This window comes from Mustela nivalis (assembly GCF_964662115.1).
Source record: "Mustela nivalis genome assembly, chromosome: 14".
NCBI classification, from domain to species: domain Eukaryota; kingdom Metazoa; phylum Chordata; class Mammalia; order Carnivora; family Mustelidae; genus Mustela; species Mustela nivalis.
The window spans coordinates 90,651,816-90,666,534 of record NC_139033.1 but is presented as its reverse complement, the minus strand read 5'-3'; positions in this window follow the sequence as shown (position 1 = coordinate 90,666,534).

The window sequence follows — 14,719 nt, the reverse complement described above, 5'->3', positions numbered from 1 at the left end:
TTTCTCTTATTTGTTGGGCACTGGACCAGACATTTGGTAACTGAATATATACAGGGTCCTTATCTTCACCATTTGATGGAAGATGCAGGTCATGGTGATGCACTGTGAAAAGTGCTAGAATAAAACTTTTTATGAGATTCTGAGGGAACACAGGAAATGATCTTTGCTTGGGGCTGAGGGAGCTGGGGCAACTACAAACACTTGGAAGTTTTAGATATAGGCTTTGAAGGATGAATATAGGTTTTCCAAGGCAGAGATTAGGTGGAAGGTAAATCTAGGCATAGGGAATAGCATGTTGCAAAAGTGGTGTGTCTCGGGGTCAGTGAAAAGTTTGGCATGAACAGAGTTCAGGAATATGTGGTAAGGACAGAATCAGGTGAATAGAGCTGCTGCATGAATCTGGGGCAGATGTTATTGTCTTTCTACCTGCTGAGTATATGTTATTGTAGCTGGGGCAAGTGTTGTCTGGAGACTGCATATTAATTCCATCTTGAACTGAAGTGAGAATAGACAGTCCTACGCTGCTCCCACCTGTATGGGCACAGTCTGTTTTGTTCTCCCTTTCTGAATTATACTTTTAATAAGAATGCAACTTTATGACATATTTCACCCAATATTATCCCCTTTTTATGAATGAGTAAACTGACAACCAGAAAGGTAAATTATCCACTCAAATCACACAACTGTCTGACTCTAAGGTTTGCATTTAAACCTCCAACTGAGGCCATATTCTCAATGTGTTAGTGGCCCTTGGCAGAGTGGGAAACAGGTTTTCAGTCCCAATCATGTAGAGGTTCTGAAACTCTTGGGGTTAATTGTCTATTTGGCAAAGGCCAAGGAGCTTCCCCTCCCGAAAGCTGATCAGAACTAGCTCAACACTGAGCTCATGTGCATGTGTGGTAAGGGGCAGAAGGGTGTGGGGAGTCTTAGCTGAGCCGGGACTAGCCTGAGCTATGCTGGGAAGAAATAAATCTCTTCATGAGCCAACATTAATACAAGCTTGGCAGGTTCTGGGCAGGCCCCTGCTGATTATGCCAATGGACGCTGGGGAGGGGAAGATTGAACTGCCGGGGATGGCGTGAATGCACATCACATAGGGTAATGCCTCGAAAATATATAGCATCCAAGCAGGCAGGCAGCTAAAGGCGGGGTGAAGGGAGATGGGGGGGCAACATCTGTTTGCAATTACAATCACTAGAACCCACCAAACAAGGCTCTAAGAAAGGATGTCTAGGACATCTACATTAGGTGATCTATGGAGGTACCAATAATTCATTCAACATGTATTTATTGAGCACCTACTCAGTACCAGTCACCGGGGGTACAGGGCTGAACATCCAGACACAGTGCTGCCCTCATGGACCCCACAGTCTGGTAGGTCAGACAGAACCAAACAGGCCATCATACCAATTACATAAAAAGTACCTGAAGGGGAAGAACAAGCAGTGGTGAAGACCTCTAATGCTTGGGCAGAGGTCATGGAGGACTGCCTGGAAGAGGTGACATTTGGAATGAGAGCTGAAAGATGAGTTAGAGTTAACTTGGTCAAGTGTGCAGGTATTTAGCAGATGATAGAGGGCAGATGACAAACATATATGGAGGCCCTGAGACAATAGGATGTTTGGAACTTGTAAATGAAAGAAATGAAGCTAAGGTGTCTAGGCCATGGAGAATCAGGGCTCAGACAGACTTGAGATGCAGCCAGAAGACAAACCTGGCTTGACCTTGTGGGCATTGTAAATGATTGAACTTCATCATAGATCAATACAGAGCCACTGACACTTCTAAAGCAAAGGAGTTACTGATCAAATTCTCTTTCCCAAAGTCTCACATCCAATCTTCACTGCAACCTGGTGAGATAATTAATAATCCTCATTATATGGTTTAAAAAATGCAGCTCATAGAGGTGAAGTGATTTGTCTGAAGTCACACAGCAAAAGAATGGCACACTGTGCTTGTTGTATCCCAAAGATAGTAAGTGGTTCATACAGATTTCCTAACCCAATGTTGTAGACTTGTTTCTAAAAAAAAGAAAGTTTGGACTCCAGGATGTGAAAAGAGAACTTCCATCCCTGGATGTACTTTGGTAGGGATTTGACAAGGTCAGGAGGCTCTGATCAGAATCTGGGAGCTAGGGATGGCTGTGTCCTGGAGAAAGAGTCCCTGTTCCCCCGTGACTGCCTAGAAATTTGGTTTGGGGATGGCCAAAGGCCTGCAAGAGGTCTGAGGATGCCAAGGGTCTGCAGAGAGCTAGACAGAGCAGAGAAGTTGCCAGAGTGGGCTACTTGCTTTAGGGTGTGGGAGGCTGAAAACCTTCCTTGAGTATTAAATCCCCTGGAAAGTCAAAAGGAAAATAACAAAAGCCAAATAAAATCCAAGATCTTCTCCCCTGGAATTATCAGGCCAACTCCAGTTTGGAAAGAGCAATCCAATCTAGTTGCCGTATCTTTGCAGGCTCAGAATCGGCCAGAATAATGGTAATCGTGGAGACTAGTAGCAACAATGCATTCATCTGACAAATAACGAGGCAGCTTCCATGAGCCTAACCCTGAACTAGGCATGGGGAATAGAACAGAGAAGAAGGTGGAGATGGAGCTTGCTCTGCTGGAGCTTGGAGTTTTGTCCAAAGTAGTAGTAGTTACGCTTTGTTGAGAACCTTCTATGTGCCATCAAAACAAGATAAGTCATAAGCATCTCCTTCTTGAAACCTCATAGCCACCCACCTATGGTGTAGTTACCTGTAGTAGACATTGCAGTTCCTGTATACCTGGCCTGTACACCCAGTCCCCAGCTTCTATGAGTGCTGGTGGTTGATGGCTCAAACTTTCTCCCCTTCTGGAGACTTGCTCTAGAGCCACCTTGTTCAGAAATGTCTGGACAGTTATGCACACCCAGGAACAGTCTGTAGTCAATGGCTAACTCTTACAAGAGCTCCCTTGTTTTCCTGTAGGACCACATTTTGGCACCACTGATGCTCTAGAGCTCCCTGTGGGATTAGGCAGAAACTGGACCTTACCAGACACCACATCTCTGCTTGGCTTCTTCTTCATTGCTATCCAGCTCCTCCAACCCTCACTAATTTTTCTCTGGAGCTCTCCCACAATCAATTTCTTGCACAAGAGTCCTCATCAATTTCTTACACAAGTACTCAGGGATGGGACCAGTGTGAGGCAAGCATGGCACTTAGCTCATAAAATTCAAGGAGGCCCTCACTCTCAAAGGCTGGCTTTGTGCTTGTATGAGTATGAGGATGAGCGTTTCTTTACATTTCACACTCTGGACATGTGGATTGCCCCATCCTGGCCTCAGTCCCAGTCTTAGTTTCTCCTTTTAGGGAGCACATCTCAGGACAGTATCTTTATTGTATCTAATCCATAGTTGGAGGCATGAAGTGTGAAGATGAAGAAAGATATCCAAGGGACGCCTGGGTGGCTCAGTTGGTTAGCAGCTGCCTTCGGCTCGGGTCGTGGTCCCAGAGTCCTGGGATTGAGTCCCACATCGGGCTCCTTGCTCAGCAGGGAACCTGCTTCTCCCTTAAATAGAATATTTAAAAAAAAAAGATATCCAAGATATCACAGCTTGTAAGGGGGTAGGACTCAGACTGTTTGTAACCAAAGTTTATACATACTTTCCTTATGATTTTATTGTCTTTGAGAAAACATGTCCAGTTATCTGAGGAGCAGAGCCTCAAAGGTGATACAAATTGAGAAAAGAAGTCCCAGATCCTAAGAGAGACCTCCAGGTTCATATAGTAGAGTTTCTGCCTCCAGCATCTAAAATAGTTGCTATGACCATTTTCAGAATGAGATAAGCAAGATCCAGGAGTTCAAACATCCAGACCTAAGGCACTATGAGGACTTAACTCACTCTTCCAAAGACTCCCTGGCTGGAAAGGGACAGAATCAAGACTTGAATGCTGGAAATGTCTCTGACTTTTACATTCTGAGATCATCTTTAAGGGTGAGCTAGATCTGGGAAGCAGCAGATCTGGTGGGTGGTGGAGGCAGATTGTGCCACCAGACATGACTGGAATTTTTCAAGGGAAAACCTAGATCTGACCTAGACTCCAAAGGAATAGGGCCACTCTCTATATCTATAAGCCTGGGTATATGAGGGTGTGTGTTGGGGTGGGGTTTACTCTCTTCCCAGCACCTACCATGACCTCACAGCTGTCTCTCTGCTGAGTTCTGACACATTCAGTTCTCAAGAAAAACCAGCTCTCCTTTACAATTGTCTTTTCCCCAAACAGAACAGTTGACTGTGCTATTGTAATGATTGCTTAAGACATCCCCTCCTTTCTAGTTTACCTTCTAAGCTGGAGCATTTGTTATGCCCGCCATCTTGGAATTGTAAAAATCGAGACGCAAAAAGGGAGGATTCCAATGTGGCATGGTAGGGCTGAATGCATGTGAACTTGGCCCAGTTTTGTCCCAGCCAAGTCTGCAGTTCCTTCCTGTGTGAATGAGTGAGAGGAGGGATCTGTCCAATCCTATTCCCTCTGTCCATTCTTCTAGATGACCCTACTTCCCACAACTATGCTCTTCCAGGTGTGCAATCAATGTGCACTAATGGCGAGGTACTAAGAAGGGGGCAGATTTTAGAATGTAAGCTCTGGCAACTGAGAAATTAAATGCATCAAATTATACAAGCCACTATCCAGGGATATTTTTAGTGTTGCTGAAGGGTTTCTCTGAATCAATTCCTCTCTGGATGTGCCCAACTTCTCCATTTACTGCTTCCCTACATTCTGACACCCCCCCTACCCCCCAATGCTCTAGTCCCCTGTGCTCCAGTAACTGTTTCATTGGAAATGTACTGTCTAGGTCACTGACTCTTTTAAGGCACTATCTATGGCCCTTTGCTGAACTCACGCAAGAGAAGAGCTCCAAAATTATCCTATTCCTCAGAGTTTGGGTTCTGAACCACTTAATCCAAAATGTTCCTTACATTGCTCTGGACCAGCTTCTCCTTCCTCTAGGATTACTCCTCCATCCTGGTGGGTGTTTCTTATAGCCTGATTCTGCATAGATTTTTGATAAAGAAGACATGTTATCCTCTTTGAAAATCTATGTGTCTCTAGTGTTGTAGGTAGTCTGAAGACGAGGAGCCATATCTCTACACTGAACTGCTTCCTTGATATCACAGCACCTATAAAAGAAATATCCAAGTCTTTTAGCTGTATTACAGCTAGCGTCAGCAGATCTTATCTGGGCTGTTTTCCCTAATCCCACACTGGAAGGCATGAGTCCTAATCAAAGTCCTAATCAAAGGTCAACAGCAAGTAAGAACTCCTTCTGAGTTTTGACGATAGGGCATGTAATTAGGAGTTTAGAGAGCTGCGGATTCCAGGAGAGGGAAGGCTGGGTAAGATTGTCATTTCCCCACTTTTATTTTCCTATAACCCACATGGAGAATATAAAGCTTGCTGGGTGATGTTCAGGAAACCAGTTCTCCTCTCTGATCCTCAGCATCCCCCATCTGTTCAAGTGGGTGGGCCGGATGGGCTCAGAGCCAATGATTCTCCGAGATAAAGCATTATATGCTGCCTGCTGTGCCTTGCTCGGGTCTCATGGGGCAGAAGGGTTTTGAAAGCATTCATCGGTTAATGCATCACTTATTCATTAAAGATTCTTTCTGGACATACCCGCAGCTCTTACTTTTCCAGGCACTCGACCCCCACCCCCCACTGGTGCTGACAAATTTCTGCTTCAAGTTCATGGTCCCAGAAGCCTTCTTAACATGTCCAGGAATGTAAGCATGGGGGGTGAGTAGGGAGCTTTGGGGAGGTGTTGGCTGGAAGCCACAGGCTGCAGCAATGGGAGGAGGGTACAGGGGATAGGGTGCAGGCAACCAAGATTGCTCAGGCGGCGAGGTGGTCAGTGGCGTCCTGACTTTGAAAGCAATCCAAAACAAGGTCTGCGTTCTAGTCTCCAGTGATGTCACAGCTAATCATTAGCCTGGTAATTACATTGAAAGCCTTCTGCGATCCTATCCTCAGCAGGGTCATTAATGCAAGGCAACCACACCAGTAAATGTCTCATTAGTCTTATTTTAGACTTATGTATTTTTCAGGACTACAGAATTTTAATAGTCTGCCCTCCCCCCAGCTCCCCCTCCTGTGACATTAATATCTATTCCACATGCCAGATTCTTCCAACTCTCCCCCCTTCCCAGTACCCCTGCTCTAAGTCCCCAGAGGAGGGCCCTGCAAGGAAGGAAGGCTAGAGTGGGGAGTCCATCTGGGCTAGGTCTACCTCCCTTGTCAGCCCCAGGTCTGTTTCTGGCCTCAGTCTCTTTTCCATAATGATGACCTCTTCTTAGGTTTTCTGTTCTTCTCAGGAAGCTTCATTCTTTTTATTTTAACCCCCTTCAAGCCTTTGTCTTTATTACTAAAGAAATTCATGCTCATTGCAAAGACAGGAAGAAAGAATCACCATTAATCTCAGACCCCAGGCAAAATGATCCCTTCCCCACCCCTTGCTTACCCATTCCTGCAGTGTTGGCTTTCCCTTTGTCCCTGGAATGAGCTCAAATTCTCCACTCCTGAGACCTTTGAAAACTGCTGGTCTCTCTGGCTAGAGTGTTTTCCTTTCTTCTTCCTTGAGTGACTCCAACTCTCCTTTCAGGGTACAGCCGAAACACCCCTTCCTCCTGGAAGTCCTCCCTGTCCTCCTCCTCATTCCAATTTAGGATTGTACCCTTGACCCTTGATGCCATTGCCGGTGTCCTGCATCACACATGTCACAATCAGCATTAGCTGCCTGTATGTGACATTATTTGTTGGATCACTGTCACCCTGACTAGGCAGATTGCTCCAGGTGGTCAGGGAATACTCTTATGTGGTTCATTAATTCTATAATCCCAATGGTCATCTCAGGGACGATAGATATAAAGAGGGATCAATAGGTACTCATTGAATGAATGGATGGGTGAATGGTGGGTGAGTGGATGAATATATTTATGTATACAGGGATGGATGGATGGATCAATAGATAGATGGGTGTGTGGATGGGTGGATAGATGGATGGAGGGATGAATGGATCCAAGGGTATATTGATGGATAGATGGGTGGATGGGTGTGTGGATGGATGGGTGCATGGCTGGACGGACGAATATATAGATAGCTGAACTGATTTTGGAATATTCTCCTCCAATCTTTCCTTGGCAGATTTAGATACTGTTGAAATAATACAATGTATAATTTTGTGTCTGACTTCTTCATTCTGCATTTTTTTCTGTTGACAGCTGTCTATTATCAGCTTTATTTTTGATGGCTGTGCAGTATTCCGGTGGGTGGATGTCTCCTCATTTACTCAATTAACTCCCTATTGCCATGCACTTGAGAAAGTGATATTTCCTGGAAATGAAAGCTTTGGGCTCCAGCCCCAAGCACCAGAATTCAGATACTGCCATGCCACCACCTCACCATGCAGTTATGGACAAGTTATGTTAATCTCTGTGCTTCAGTTTCCTCATTTGTAAAACAAAGGTGTTTAACCTACGGGGTTATTATGAGAGCAAAATCGATCCAAGTAAAGAATGTAGAGCAGCCCTTGACACCCAATAAATGTTAGCTGTTATTTTCAGTTGTCGCCCATACATGATTTGGTCGGGGATGTCTGCGGGGTAGGGCCGGAGTTTTATTTGTATCTGTAATCAGATTTCATTAAGGCAGCCGGGGTGTTCATTGCTGGAATCCTAAACTTTGGAATGCTCAGGGTAGGAGTTGAAACATCTTTCCCCTTCACGAACTCACAAGTTGGAGAGGCCTTTCTCCAAAGCATGTCTGCCAGCTACCTGAACTTTCATTTCCCTTTTCACTTGTCTGGTCTCTCCCCAGACATTTTCCCTCAACAGTGTGGTAGAGACAACAGGACTTTGGAGTCAGGGAAGCCCAGACTGGGACCACCACTCTGTCCTGTGTGAACCAGGAGACCTTTGGGAAGTAGCTTCCTGTTTGTGAGTCTGAGTGTCGTCTGTAAGTGGGGCCAAATGCACCCCACTTACTGGTTCCTGGGAAACTCAAATGAAGAAGTGTGAGTCCAGCATTTGGCCTGTGCTGGTGTCCCAGTCTTGGTGTTCACCATCTGGAGACATGCGTGTGGATGCCCTCTCTGGGGTAATGTGCCAAGTGTTTCCCATGGACCACACTTTAGGGGCTTTTCCTGCTCTATCTCAATGAATGAATGCAGAGAAAGGAAGGGAGAAATGGGAATGGTGATACACAGATGTTTGAGAGTTCCCAAGCACTTTAGCTACAATTAGAGCTACAATTAACTATATTCCAAGATGTTTGGAAGCTTATCAAGTTTTAGCCTGTATTGGAGCTGCATGGTGCATAGGTCAAAATATTGTTATGTGACATTACATTAAGAGTCTTACAAAAATAAATAAAATAAAATCCATATTATGAAAGAAAAAAGTAATTTTGTTTACAAAAAAAAGAAAGAAAAAAAGAAAAGAAAAGAAAAGAAAAAGGAAATTGGAATGGAGAGATAGGTAGAATGCCAAAGATGCAGAACAGACTCTTGTTTCTTCTACATAAGTAGCAGCCCTACAATGTTCCCATTCTCACAGGGAGGTTTGGGGCAAACGACTTCATCCAAGGCCTTATTTGTGTAGGATCAAGAAGGAAGAGAAAGATGCCTCCAGGTTGGTGGTGATGATGTCATGAGATGACACATTTCCTGAGTGAGCTATTTTTTTTTTTTTTCCTGGACAGTGGTAAGGGAAGTGCCAAAAGGAAAGGGCAAGTCACAGAGTCAGAGTGATAGGGCTGAAGAAATCCTCAGAAGTCAGGTCTTCTTACTCTTGGGGCTGTGCTTCTTGCTCTGAGCCATGCTGTCTCTGGTCTCCATCATGTATGCTTAGTGGATTCATAAATGAGGGTCATCCTCATGTACCTCTCACCCCAAATCTCTTCTTTCTGTCTACTGGGACTGGAGGCTTTCCTACTGGCTATCAAGCTGGTTCATAGATATATGTCTTGAAGCCTGAGGGCCTTACCACTGGGGGGTCTGCACCATGGGCATAATCTGTGTTAGTCTTTTTTTGCCCCTGGATATCCAGAGACTAGCACAGTGCCTGCACACAGACATGTCTGAGCTTAATAAATTTCTGTCAAATGAATGAATGAATATGTTTTTACCTCGAAAAAGAGCTGCTACTCCAGAGACACTGGCTACCAAGCTTCCCTTCCTGGCTCCTTCCCTAGAACCTGTGATATTTAATTAATATGAGCCAAGCAGAGCCCACTTTATGATGCTGGGCCACCCATAATTGAGAAATGATTGGAGGCACCTGTGACTTGACCTTGGTTAATGATGGATAGATCCACACGGAGATCAGGAGCCAAAGACCCTGATGGTGGGGGCATCCATCTAGAGAGCCCAGGTGGAAGGAAGGGGAAAGAGATGTCAGCATCCCTGACCTGTGATCTCAGAAATTCTGATGGTGACATTTCCCTGGGGGAAAGCAATCAGGTGTAGGAGGCTCACCAGTTGCTTGACTCTGGCGAGCACTTTACAGAGAGCCTCAGAATGGCAGCAGGTTCTCCAGTGTCCTGACATGATGGTAACTCAGTATCTATCTCTCAGAGGGGGAGTAAATAAGTGAAAGACTCCAGGGGCACTTTGGAGGGAAGCAGAATGGAAGGAGGATTCTACCTGCTGTGGGGTGGTCTGGAATGTAGGACCCTGGGGTTCAGACAGGCATAGTCCTCCCCACTCTTGCCTTTGGGGCTGGGTAAAATTCTGGGGGTGAGGAGGAGCTCTATGGTGCTAAACCCAGTCTGAGGTCACCTCTGTTCCTCTGGCTTCAGTGTCTTATCCCTTAAAGATGCAGCCCCCTCATTTCCCTTCTAAAGGGGAAAGGGCTCTAATAAAGGGAGACGCCGCTATTATTTCCAGCTCCAGGGACTGGTTACAGGACCATGAGTATCCCCACATCTGTTCTGAGCCATGTTCTGGGTGCAATGCAGGGGACCCTTTCATGCCTTCTTGGGATACATTGCCGTTGCTAAGTGCATGAAGGACAGAAATGGAATTCCGGTGGGAGGGCAGGCATTCGGCTCGGGTCAGAGGATAGAAAGGTAGCCCTCCACTGACCACAAGGTGCACAAAAAATGGCAATAGTGCAGAGAACAGCAATTTTGAGTTCATAGAGCATTTTCAGACCCAGCAGTGAGAGGAAGAAGAGGCAAGTAATGTTCCTATTTGATGGGGGTATTAGCTGCTTCGTGGATAGCAGGTGAACTAGCTCAGGGCCATGAGCTGGGAAGTGTCAGCCTTGAGGCTCTCACTAGGGATTCCTGGCCAATTCCTTACCCTTGGCCCCCGGCCACCTCCCCACCCTCTCTGAACCCACAAGCTTGAGTGACAGTGTCCCACCTCTCCTTCTCTTTTTAAATTTTCATAAAATATGCACCCCATAAAATTCACCATCTTCACCATTTTTAAGGTCAGAGGCATTAAATACATTCCCAATGTTGCATACGCACCACCAAAATCCATCTCCCAAATTTTTCATCTTCCCAAACTGGAAGTCTGTCTCCACTAAACACTAAGCCCCTGTCCTTCTCCCTCAGCCCCCGGTGGCCCCCTGTTCCCATTTCTGCTCATGGATCTGACTACTCTAGGTGCTTCACAGAAGCAGAACCATCCCGTCTCTGTCCTTCTGCGAGTGGTTCCTTTCACTTAGCATCGTGAGTCCTCAGGGCTCATCTCAGCAGTGGTGTGTGTCAGAACTTCCTTTTTCAGGCTGAATGATATTTCATTGTGTGCATAGACCACATTTTGTTTATCCAACCATCCATCTGAGGACAGTTGCTGCCACATTTTAGCTGTTGTGGTAATGCTGCTGTGAATGGGCGCGCGTGAGCATTTCTTCAGTCTGTGCTTTACGTTCTTTTGGGTATCCACCCAGAAGTGGAATCATTGGGTCGCACGGTAATTCCCTTTTTATTTTTTTTTAAAGATTTTATTTATTTATTTGATAAACAGAGATTGTAAGTAGGCAGAGAGGCAGGTAGATAGAGAAAGAGGAGGAAGCAGGCTTTCCGCTGAGCAGAGAGCCCGATGTGGGGCTCAATCCCAGGACTCTGGGATCATGACCTGAGCCCAAGGCACAGGTTTTAACCCTCTGAGCCACCCAGGCGCCCCCTCCCCACTTTTAAATTTTTTTGAGAAACACCTTACTATTTTCTGCAGTGGCCACAACATTTTATATGTCACTAGAAATTCACAAAGGGTCCAATATCTTCACTTCTTCATTGACACTTGTTATTTCCTGCTTTCTAAACAGAAAGTTTTTGGTAGAAACTGTCCTAATGGGTGTGAGGTGATACTTCATTGTAGTTTGGGTTTGCATTTATTTCTCTAATGATTGGTGATGTTGAGCATCTTTTTTATGTGCTCATTGGTCACAAGTATACCTCTTTTCCATGAGGCATAGAGAAAAGAGACTAGTTTTTTGGAGTCCAATAGGAACTTCTCAACTCTTTTTTGGTGTGACTTTGGGCAAGTAGCTTCACCTCTCTGGACTCTAATTCCCTCATTGATGGAGTGGAGGAAATCATTCAGACCCCGGGAAGTTGACATGAGGACCAGAGGAGGGTTCAGGGTTCTAGCTGCTAGCCTGCAGGCAGTCCTTAACTGTACTCATATACTTCCCCCATAGTTCATCATCCTATATTGAATTGGGGATGCTGGTGACCCAGAGCAGGGTTGTGGTACCTCTGCAAGCTGGCGTCAATGACTAGTTGGAGCCATAGGCAAGCATTCCAGGAAGTAGTGATTCTGACCTGTGTCCTTGCTTTTCTAAACAGTGGGCTCAAGGATATCTCTAGTTCTAGCACTCCAGGACTCTGTTTGTGTCTTGCCTCCCAGAATGTGGGGTTCTTTGAGGGCTGGGTTTATGTCCAATTCATCTTCCTCTATCCGCCTATGATGCCAAGCACTGCAGAAACTAGCTAGTTGTTGCAAACCCATTCTCCATTCCTTCTGGGCGTGTTGCTAGACTGCAATTTTACCAGTGTCCCCTCTTTGGGATGGGTCGATTCTGTGCTAGCTGGTGGGATGAGAGTAGGAGTGTTGTTCACCACTTTCAGGCCATGGGAATCCCCCCACCCCCTATCCCCTCACTGCTGAGCTGGATCATGACCTAAGAGTGCTTGCTGATGGAGATGGAGCCTCAGTCTCATCCTGCTGCTGATTGGAACCCAGGAGAGCAAGAAATGCACTTCTGCTGTGTGATGCCACCGAGACTGTGGACTCTCCTTGTTAGAGCAGCTGATGTCTTCCTAATACACTAGGGTCCCCAAGCTCCATGGGGTTAGGGACCTTGTGTATCTGGCTTTCAACTGGTTGCCTGGGGCTGCCATAATCAAGTACCGTGGATCAGATAGCTTAAAGAACAGAAATGTTTTCTCCCACAGTTCTGGAAAGTAGAGGTCCAATATCAAGGTATTGGCAGGGTTGATTCCTCCTAAGGGTGGAGGCAGACTCTGTTCCATGCATCCTCCCTGGCCTCTTGTGGTTTGCAAGCCATTTTGGAGTTCCTTGGCTTGTGGAAGCATTATCTCCACATTTGCTTCCATCATCACTCATACAGTGTTCTCCCTGAGTGTGGTTGTTGGGTGAAGGGCAGGTGGGGAGTGGGCTCCCATTCTCCCACTGGCCACACAGACTTACAGCTGAAGCTCAGTCCTAGCTGATATCTGCCTCCATCCTACTTCTGACTCCCAGAACAATCCCACTCCCACAGGAGCAGCCTCTGCTCTCTGTCAAGCTGCCCCCAAGCTCCTTACATGTCCCCCACCAGAAGAAGGTCTGTAGCTCAGTGGGTTTGAATCCCAGCCCGGCTACTGACTCAGTTGTGAACCTAAGCCCGAGTGCTCTCTGAGCTTGTTCTCCCCTTCATAAACAAGGACAAGTAAAATCCCTACCTCACCAGGTTGCTCTGAGGTTGGAAAAATACTATGCATATTATGGTGAAAATAATGAAATTTCCTAGTAGACCTAATCGATGCCCAGAATATCGGCATCTGTTAGATGTGATCTTGGTGAATCACCGTGAAACACTGAATCCCTAGTCATGTCAGAGTCAGCCTGGGACAGCAGGGTCAGCAAACTACTGACCACACACCAATTTCAATCCATTGTGTTTCTACAAATAAAGTTTTATTGCAACACAGCCATGCCTGTTTGTGTACCTATCTGCTGTGGCTTCTTTTACAATATAGTGGCAGAGTTGAGTCATTGCAACAGTGATCAGGTGCCCTCCACCACCCAGCCTAAAATATTTATTATCTGGCCCCTTAGAGAAAGAGTTTGCTGATCCCTGATGCAGAACACCATGGCGCTGGTGCTTCTAAGGGCCAGAGTTCACAACTCAGCCTTCGCCCTTCCTTGCTGTGTGATTGAGTATGTTACAGGAAATCACCATTTCTTATCTGCCAAACTGAAGTGATGACTACGCCGCAGGATGATTGGGACATTGAGACGAGATGTTTGGTCTGAAGCTTCTCCCTGTGTCAGTGCACAAGAATAAAATGAACCTTTAGGCTAAGATGTCACTGTGTTTACCATCCCTGGTATGCAGTGGATGCTCAATATATTCTTATGGCCAAATACAAGGACTTTCCCTTGATGTCTCCGCATAGACAGGGATTGGGGGCCCTATCTCTTTGCCCACAGTGTCTGGAGTAGTTGCGGCACTGTGGGTACTTGGCGAACACACTTAATGAGGCCGCTCCAGACTTTTGTGGCTCCAAGCGCAGCCCCCCATTCAGAACCTGTCCTCTGCTGTCCTTTACTGTGGGGAGCACTGTTCTGTCCTGGTCCCCCATACTCCACACTCAGCCCCCATCACACATTATGTAAGTGATGGAAGGAAGTCAGTCAGAGGAGAAAGACAGATTGAGTGCCTCCCTGGCCCTGGCATTTCCCTCCGGATCTCTGGATTTCCATATATTTGAAAACCTAATATAAACAACAGAGAAGAAATTTGCATTTCGGGCAGCAAGGAATGAAAAATTGAGGCGGCGTAATGTATTGCCGTGCGCGGAAGAGGGATGACCGTGGTGAGACCAACCTCTTACGACAGGCCCAATAGGCCGGTGGCAAACTCATTTCCTGGCAGAATATAGGGTTCATCTGCTGGAACATTTAACAGGCATCAAAGAAAGATCACTTCCACCTCTCCCCGCTGCCTGAGATGCTGCTCTCTTGCCTCTCTTTTTGCCGTTTTATTAAACCCCTTTATGCGGTTTTAATACAATATGTATGATCCACATGGAGACAAATAAATTCTTATGTACTTTTCAGGATTCGGAGTGTTCTAATGGTTATGTATGCTTTATTTATATTTTCTGAGAGACATTAAAAGGGCGATGTATAAAAATATGCAACCCAAACCAACGGTGATTTATGGTTATTCACGGAGCAACGGCGAAATGGGAAGTTATGAAGTTAATTTCCAGATGTGTGGAGGGAGGGGGCAGAGGCTGTGGCCCACAGTAGTGGCGAGGGGTGTATGACTTCTGGCAAAGGCTGAGTTTGGTGGCAAGTTTGTCACAGGGAGACTCCTGAGTCTGGGGCCATTTAAGGAAGTGGCGTAGTAGAGCCAGTGGGGATGTTAAAGATGTTTTTGCTATGGATGGGACAGGGGATGCCTAGAGAAGTTATGTCAGTTTTCTAAAGTCACACAGCAAGCAAGAGGC